This window comes from Agelaius phoeniceus, chromosome 3 (assembly GCF_051311805.1).
Source record: "Agelaius phoeniceus isolate bAgePho1 chromosome 3, bAgePho1.hap1, whole genome shotgun sequence".
Taxonomy (NCBI): domain Eukaryota; kingdom Metazoa; phylum Chordata; class Aves; order Passeriformes; family Icteridae; genus Agelaius; species Agelaius phoeniceus.
In genome coordinates this window covers 85801781-85808376 of record NC_135267.1, presented here as the reverse complement: position 1 = coordinate 85808376, position 6596 = coordinate 85801781, and the positions used below count along the sequence as shown (strand labels likewise).

General features: G+C 45.4%; 1 long non-coding RNA gene across 1 annotated transcript; it reads right to left on the bottom strand.

Annotated features, from left to right (window-relative positions):
• Positions 1–1999: 1999 nt before the first annotated feature.
• Positions 2000–6350, bottom strand: LOC143693730 (uncharacterized). Its single transcript, XR_013181672.1, has 3 exons — positions 5854–6350; positions 4428–5741; positions 2000–2131 (listed from the first exon to the last, which is right to left on the bottom strand). It is a non-coding gene; the product is annotated as an uncharacterized LOC143693730 (long non-coding RNA).
• Positions 6351–6596: the final 246 nt, after the last annotated feature.

The following is a 6596-nucleotide window of genomic DNA, read 5'->3' as shown; positions in this document are numbered from 1 at the left end:
TGGGTGTGCATATTGCAGCAGGGTCAGCCCCTGCAATCCATGTAAAGAGCACTAAGTCTGCATTATTTGTCTTAATCTGGTGCTCTTACAGAAGCAGCTGTTGCTGGGCCTGAATATTTTATCGAAAGGACAAACACAGCTAGAACAGGCATCCATCCCAAAGTCAAGTGGACAGACTCCTATTGCTCAGTGCTGTGACTGCTGAAGCCTGAGAATCCAGTTAACATTCGTTTGTCCTCATCCTTTGGCTTGACTGAAGCAGCCTTGTGTTGCAGGATTAATTCAGTCCCCACTTAATCCTGTAGCTACTGTGAACAGTCCCCTGTTCTTCCCCAGAATTAGGGAGGGGAAGGCACTCTGTGCCCTCACTCAAGGTGAAAGAAGAGTATCTTTCCAGAGACAGAAGAGGTAAGTGATAAGATCCACGTGTTGCAAAACTTGAAGACCATGATCTCTCCTTGTCATTGATTCCAACATGGGGCTTCCCAAAATGTTCCTGCTAATGTTGTGTACCTGAGACAAATTCTCAGTGGGGGAAACTGAAGTAGGACAGTCAAGTGGCTGCCTCCAGTGGACTTGAGACACTTTAGTTCCAGGCAAATATTTTTAACTTAAGACACAAGGCAAGACACCCTGCTACAGTCAGGAAAAGGACTAAGTGTGCTGCTGCTGCTGGAGACAGGGCTGTATCCAGCTGGCAATATTTGTGCACATGCCAAAGGGAGCAAATACCTCCACTTTTCCAAGTCAAGAGAGTAAAGGCCTTCAATTTGGGTGTGAAGATCCCACCATGCAAACTGTTTCATGAACCTTGGGTGTGACTCCAGAACCAGCTAGGTGCTGGAACCCTTTGTGTGTGAATCTGACCCAACAGACTTCCTGCCTTTTTAAGTGATTTTAGGTTGCCTTTGTAGAAAGTTCACAGGGATTCCATATTCATAGCTCCTCTATACATCAGCTGGCAGGCTCAGAAGATGACGAGGGCTGGCATGCTCACTGCTGGCCCTGGCTGGGGAATAATGGCAGAGCCCTGTGTGAGAAGCTGTTCTTCTCCTACTCTCTTGATAGAGAGAAGATGAGATTATTTTATTCACCAAGGTTGTCAATCTAACACCTTTCAGCAGCAGGAACTCTGTTTAGAATAAAACAATAGACCCAAAGTTGATAATCAGATGCAAATTATGTACCAGTATGCAGAAGATAAAGATAAGATTTGCATAAAATGTTTGTGTGACAGCAGCTAAGTACCCCTAATTTTTTCCCAGAAGGTATCAAAGAACAGAAAACAATAATTCCTCACCCAGCTCATCTCCCCTCCTTTACTGTATTTGAAGGCAGACACCTTTATCAGAGAGGTGCTCTCCTTCCCACCTGCTGAAGGGAGCAGCCTGCTGCAAGGAAGCTCAGGTCAGACTTGGTGGCAGAGATTGTTTGTTTCTTTTCTCAGGAATCTCTTTTCCAGAAGGGGAAGCCATTAGCTAGGAAGGTGAAATGAATTTGCTACTGCTCTTCTGTATTTACAGAGCTTGTTCAACAACTGCTCTCTGTGGAGCAGCTTAAAATAGTCTTTTGAGGATAGAAAACATCTCAGCTCCAATCCAACATCTATGTCTTCTGTAAAAAAAAGCTATCCAGGGTGCCAGTGCTGGCATAGCTTCTCTTTTGCAAGCAGGCAAGAGCTTCTCGCACTGTGGAAGCTCTTTGGATGCTCTCACACTGTGGATGCCGTGGATGCTCTTTGGCCAGGCTCCAGCTCAAAACACTCTCCTCCTGCTTCCACTGCTTTGTTGAAGTTTTGGGCCAGTGTTGCTCAGGGGCTGCAGTGCTTCCCAGAGCCAAAGGGGGCTATTCACCAGTGCTAACAGGTAACACAGGTTTCAGTGTGTTGGCAAATCCTGAGTTTCTGCACCGTGGATCCTTGGGTGCAGGGCTTCCCAAGGAGCGCAAGCAAGATGGCTCCAACGTGGGTGTCCTCAGTGGCTCCTTCTCTGCATCTGGGCATCAGCTGAGGACTTTTGGTGCGCCACTTGGAGGATGCCAATATCACCCTTGCTTGGAGACTGTAGAGATCCCTCCTGCATGATGGCAGCCAGCCACACTGTGCTGGTCAGGGCTGGCCACACCTTGGACACTGGGAAAAGTAAGTGCAAAGGGAAAGGGTGCTCTTAGGATGTGGGGGCTGTGTGAATCTTTTCAAACCCTGAAGCAGTGTCACACAAATGAAAGGGAAAAGCTGGGGCTCTCCAGAGATGCCTGTACACACACACACGAGTATGACTCATCTGTGGCTGCCCAGGGGCCTCTCTGTCAGATGGAGCAGAGCTGAGCTGTGGCAGTTGCAGCAGCGGCTGCAGCAGCAGCAGCAGCAGTGCCCTGTTCTCGTAATTCATTGCCATCTGCTTCTCCCAGTCAGAATCTATAGCTCTTTTCCCCCCACCAGACGGCTAAAAACATGCCCTGATTTTTGTCTTCCGTGCAGTATTTTGTTTATGATAGTTCTGGACCTATCTTAATTATAGTTCACCAAGGGAATTGTAGAGCAGTCCCACCTTCTCCAGGTCTAGCTCCACATATTAGCTATTTTCTTCCAACAATAATAGATATGTGTAGATGTAGCCTCTCTCTTCCCCTCCCTTTCTTTTTTTTCCTTTCTCTCTCTCCCACTGGATGTGTGTATTTATGTGAACCAGGGAAAGAAATAAAAAAGCTGATGCTTGAAACAGATTAGTTTGCATTACACAGCTGACCGGCTGTCTTAGAGAAGGCTGGATACTGGGAATTCAGCATTTCCCCTTTGATTGATTGTCTCTGTGTCTTGAGAGATTAGAATTTGGCATTTTGAGTCACTCATGACAAGTCTAAAAGTAACAAAAATGCACCAGTGACATAAAATCAGACCTAAGATAACTTATCCTTTCCTTCCTTGGCTTCATAAATGTGCCTCTTTCATTTGCATTGCTGTTTACTTATGTAAGGCAGACAGGGATTGTGGCATTTCTCATCACAGAGCATTTGATAAAGTACTTTACAAGAGGTAATACAGTGGCTGCCCAGGATGGACAGTGTGCCCAGGACTACAAAACTTCCATTAACTGACACTGTCTTCCAATGACTCCACTGACAATGATTTTGTATTATTTCTGCCACACAAAATATTTTTAGATTGGTATTAACCTCTCTGTACTTGTGTGGGTGGATGCATGTGTGTGTGTATATTATTACCCTTGGTATTAACAACTGCAAAATGTACCTGCTCGTTTTGCTTTATAAACAAGCAGAATGCACTGAACATCAGTGAGCTCTGTGCTGAACACAGGACAGGCTCTGTACCTATGAGGAAAGAGGAATCCCAGCTATGAGGAATGTGTAGTCATGCATTCATGTTACTGCTTTTAAAATGTAAGAATGAGGTTACAATCTGTTTCTCTTTTAAAGGCCATTTCAGTTCCTCTACAATTTTGTCTTGTGAAATGTGTTTGGCTTGAAAAAGACCAGGCTGGCTCTGAAAGCAAGCAAGAATATTTGTGCAACATCTGAAGGAGAGCTTATCAAACAATATTGGAACAGTAGTTTATTAAAGATTTAACCCCTTTGACATTTTCATTTTTGTTTACTGTTTGTTCACATCCTGCTAGCTCAAGGATATACGGTTTATTGTCCTTCAGATTTTCCGTATCATTAATTCTGGCTGGAGGCTCCAGAAACCGCTGTATTTGAAGAAACTGGATTATAATTGAGAGAAATTATTAATGATTGTGTTGATGCCCTCTTACTTTCTTATTGATTTCACTGGAAATCATCATCTTGATAGTATTCCCATGGAGCTCAAATGGAAGGGGTCGTATGTGTGACTGTCATGGTCTCCTGGAGTTTGGCTGTGTGTGCCAAGAGCACAGAAGTCCTCTCCTGCTCAGGATAAGCAAACCACCCCCAATTCCCAAGACTCCCCTTTCCACCCTGGCACAATGAGATCTCATCATGTGTACTGACTGCAGTTTATAGGGCAGAAGAATTTGTTTTCTACCGGATAGCCCAATTATCTGCATCCTTCCATTGAAGTGGGAGGCTCCATTTGCAGCTATAAGATAATGATTCCAGACTCAGCTTTGCAGATATGAGTTTCTCTACCTTATTACAGACAGGGCTGGTTTACAAACATGGGCAAAGCTGTTGGCTGCCAAAGGCAGGAGCCTGCCAGGGGCTGCCAGCAGCCTAGTTTGCTTGGCTGGAAGAGGTGGGGATGGCTGTGGCTGCAGCAGGCATGACCACACTGTCCAGCCCCTCCCCTCCAAGCAGCATGCTATAAAGAGGATAGAAAAGAAGAAGCACATCTATGGAGGGACCCACTCTGCTGCTGCCACAGAGTTGACTTGCTTGCCCAAGGGTGAAGTGAAACTCTTTGGGCTGCAAAATTAAATTTTACCTACCCTGCTGATAAGCCTTGAGCCAACTCTGACTAGAGGTATCTTCACCTTTCTCTATTTTGACTACAATGAGAGGCTTATTGAAAGCTTGATTTTGATCCCTGTTAAGAAAAAAAGTAGAGGAGAAAGACAACGAAATTCTTGCCTCAAGATTTTAGAGTTAAGTCTTACTGATAATACAATATATTTTGAAAGCGTTACTTGAGGAGAAATATTTTGAATCTAAAATAATTTATATTTCCTCCACTGCAATATGTTCACCACTTTTTCGTGAGCCTCTCTGAGTCCAACATAAACACATTATCCTGCAAAATCTTAAATAAAGGTAGGTTAGACATTGTTTCTGCAAGAGGCAATTTGCTAAATCAGGGATGATAAATGTAGAACTGCGGTTTGAAAATGAAATGTGATCTTCTAGCCAGACAAACAAGGGGAGGAAAAGTGCTCATATGAGAAATTTTTATTGGTAATTTCTTGATTAACCAGTGCTTGTTTTCCAGAGAGAAAGGCATCTATTGGTTCCTGTAAAATATTTTTCTCAGGCATCTTTTATAAATATGTCTGCTATTTTCAGGGACTCAGAGGTACATGGGGAATACAGAAGAGTATTTAACATGAGACATCTCACACAGGATGTTTGGAGCAGGGATGAGCTCATCCCCTGTCAGCTGAAATGACCCAACTCCATGTTACTCCCAAGACTAGGTATGCCCAGGACACCTGGATTGGATCTTAAGGCACAAGGAAACACTTTTCACCTTATTCTTTCCTGACTCCCCCTTCATATCAGCCCTTCCTACCCCACTGGCTTCTTTGTAGAGGCAGGACTGTAAGGGAATCAAGGCAGGGTGTGAGGGAAGTGAGGGTGTGCACAAAGGTGGAAGGGAGAGAAATAAGGGCTAGCTGGGCAGAAAGGAGGGGCAGAGCTGCCAGGTCCTGGGGACCCTGCCCAGCCTCCCCCCAACAAGCCTCCCCTTGCCATACCCGTGGCCCAGGACCACATTTCAGCCCAGCCAGTCCCTGCCCCAGGAAGCAGTGCCTTCTTCATTCCAGCTCTCCCCAAGCTTCTGTTGTCTACTTGCTCCCAGAATCTTTCCAGCAGTCCTTGTTTCTCCTTCCATGCTTCAAGCTGCACCAGTGCCCCTCTTTCATCTCTCCCCAAGGGCACATTCCAGCCCCTCCTTTCTCTGCCCACCCCATTAACTCCTGAGTCAGTGCTACCTGTCTTCCCACCAGCTCCTCCCTCTCACCTGGATTTTGCTGGTTCCTCCAGTCCTCTCTGAAGCTGGGTGGAGTGTGGCACCTGTCTCCCTCATTCTTCATACCAACAACCAGGAAAAATCAGAGTTGGAAAATCAGAGACATCAATTCCTCAGTGCCAGCTTCACATGCCATGAAACCTTCCAGCAAGTCAGATATTGTAGTTTACCTGCAAATCTGAGGCTGCTGAAGAGCTGTAAATCTGATTCCAAATGGGTTTTGTTCCTTCAGAATACTGGTTTGTGCATCCTGATGGAATATGGCACTGCTCTGTGTGAAATAGAAATGAATGGTTTATTATTGGCTTATCAGAAATCAGCACTGGAGGTTGTTCCTCACAATGCACTTTGATTAGAACAGGAGATAGACCAGCAGTGTTTCCTTCTGTCTGTAATCGAAATGATTTGGTCCATCTGAAAATTATGCAATTTCCCACTAATTTTACTGATTGACACAGCTAATAGGGAAGTTTGTTACTGCTGCTCAAAACCCTCGACTGATCTGCCTGGGGAAGTTGGGATGCGGGGCTTGGTTCAGCAGGGAGAAGAGAGCAGCAACCTGGGGAGCTGCATGGATAGACTTCTTTGGAAACCCACAGGGTGAGTGTGCAGCATTTCAGACATGAACTGATATGCCTTAAAACACTGCAGTGACTGGCAAGCCCCTAGAGGGAGGTTGCAACAGAGGTTGCAACAGAGGTTGCAACATTTTTAAGCTTTAGGAAAGGGTCACCTAAACAATTGGTAAATCAAGCCCTGTCTTGGCTCCAGTGGCCCTGTATTTGGCATTACCTCAGGCTGACACTCCATACCATAGTCCTCCCCATCTGTGAGGTACCAAGCAGGGGTGTGTGGTAAGGCTGGTTGCTCCCAACATCTTTGAGGCTTGGTACAAGATCACCCATGGGCCCAG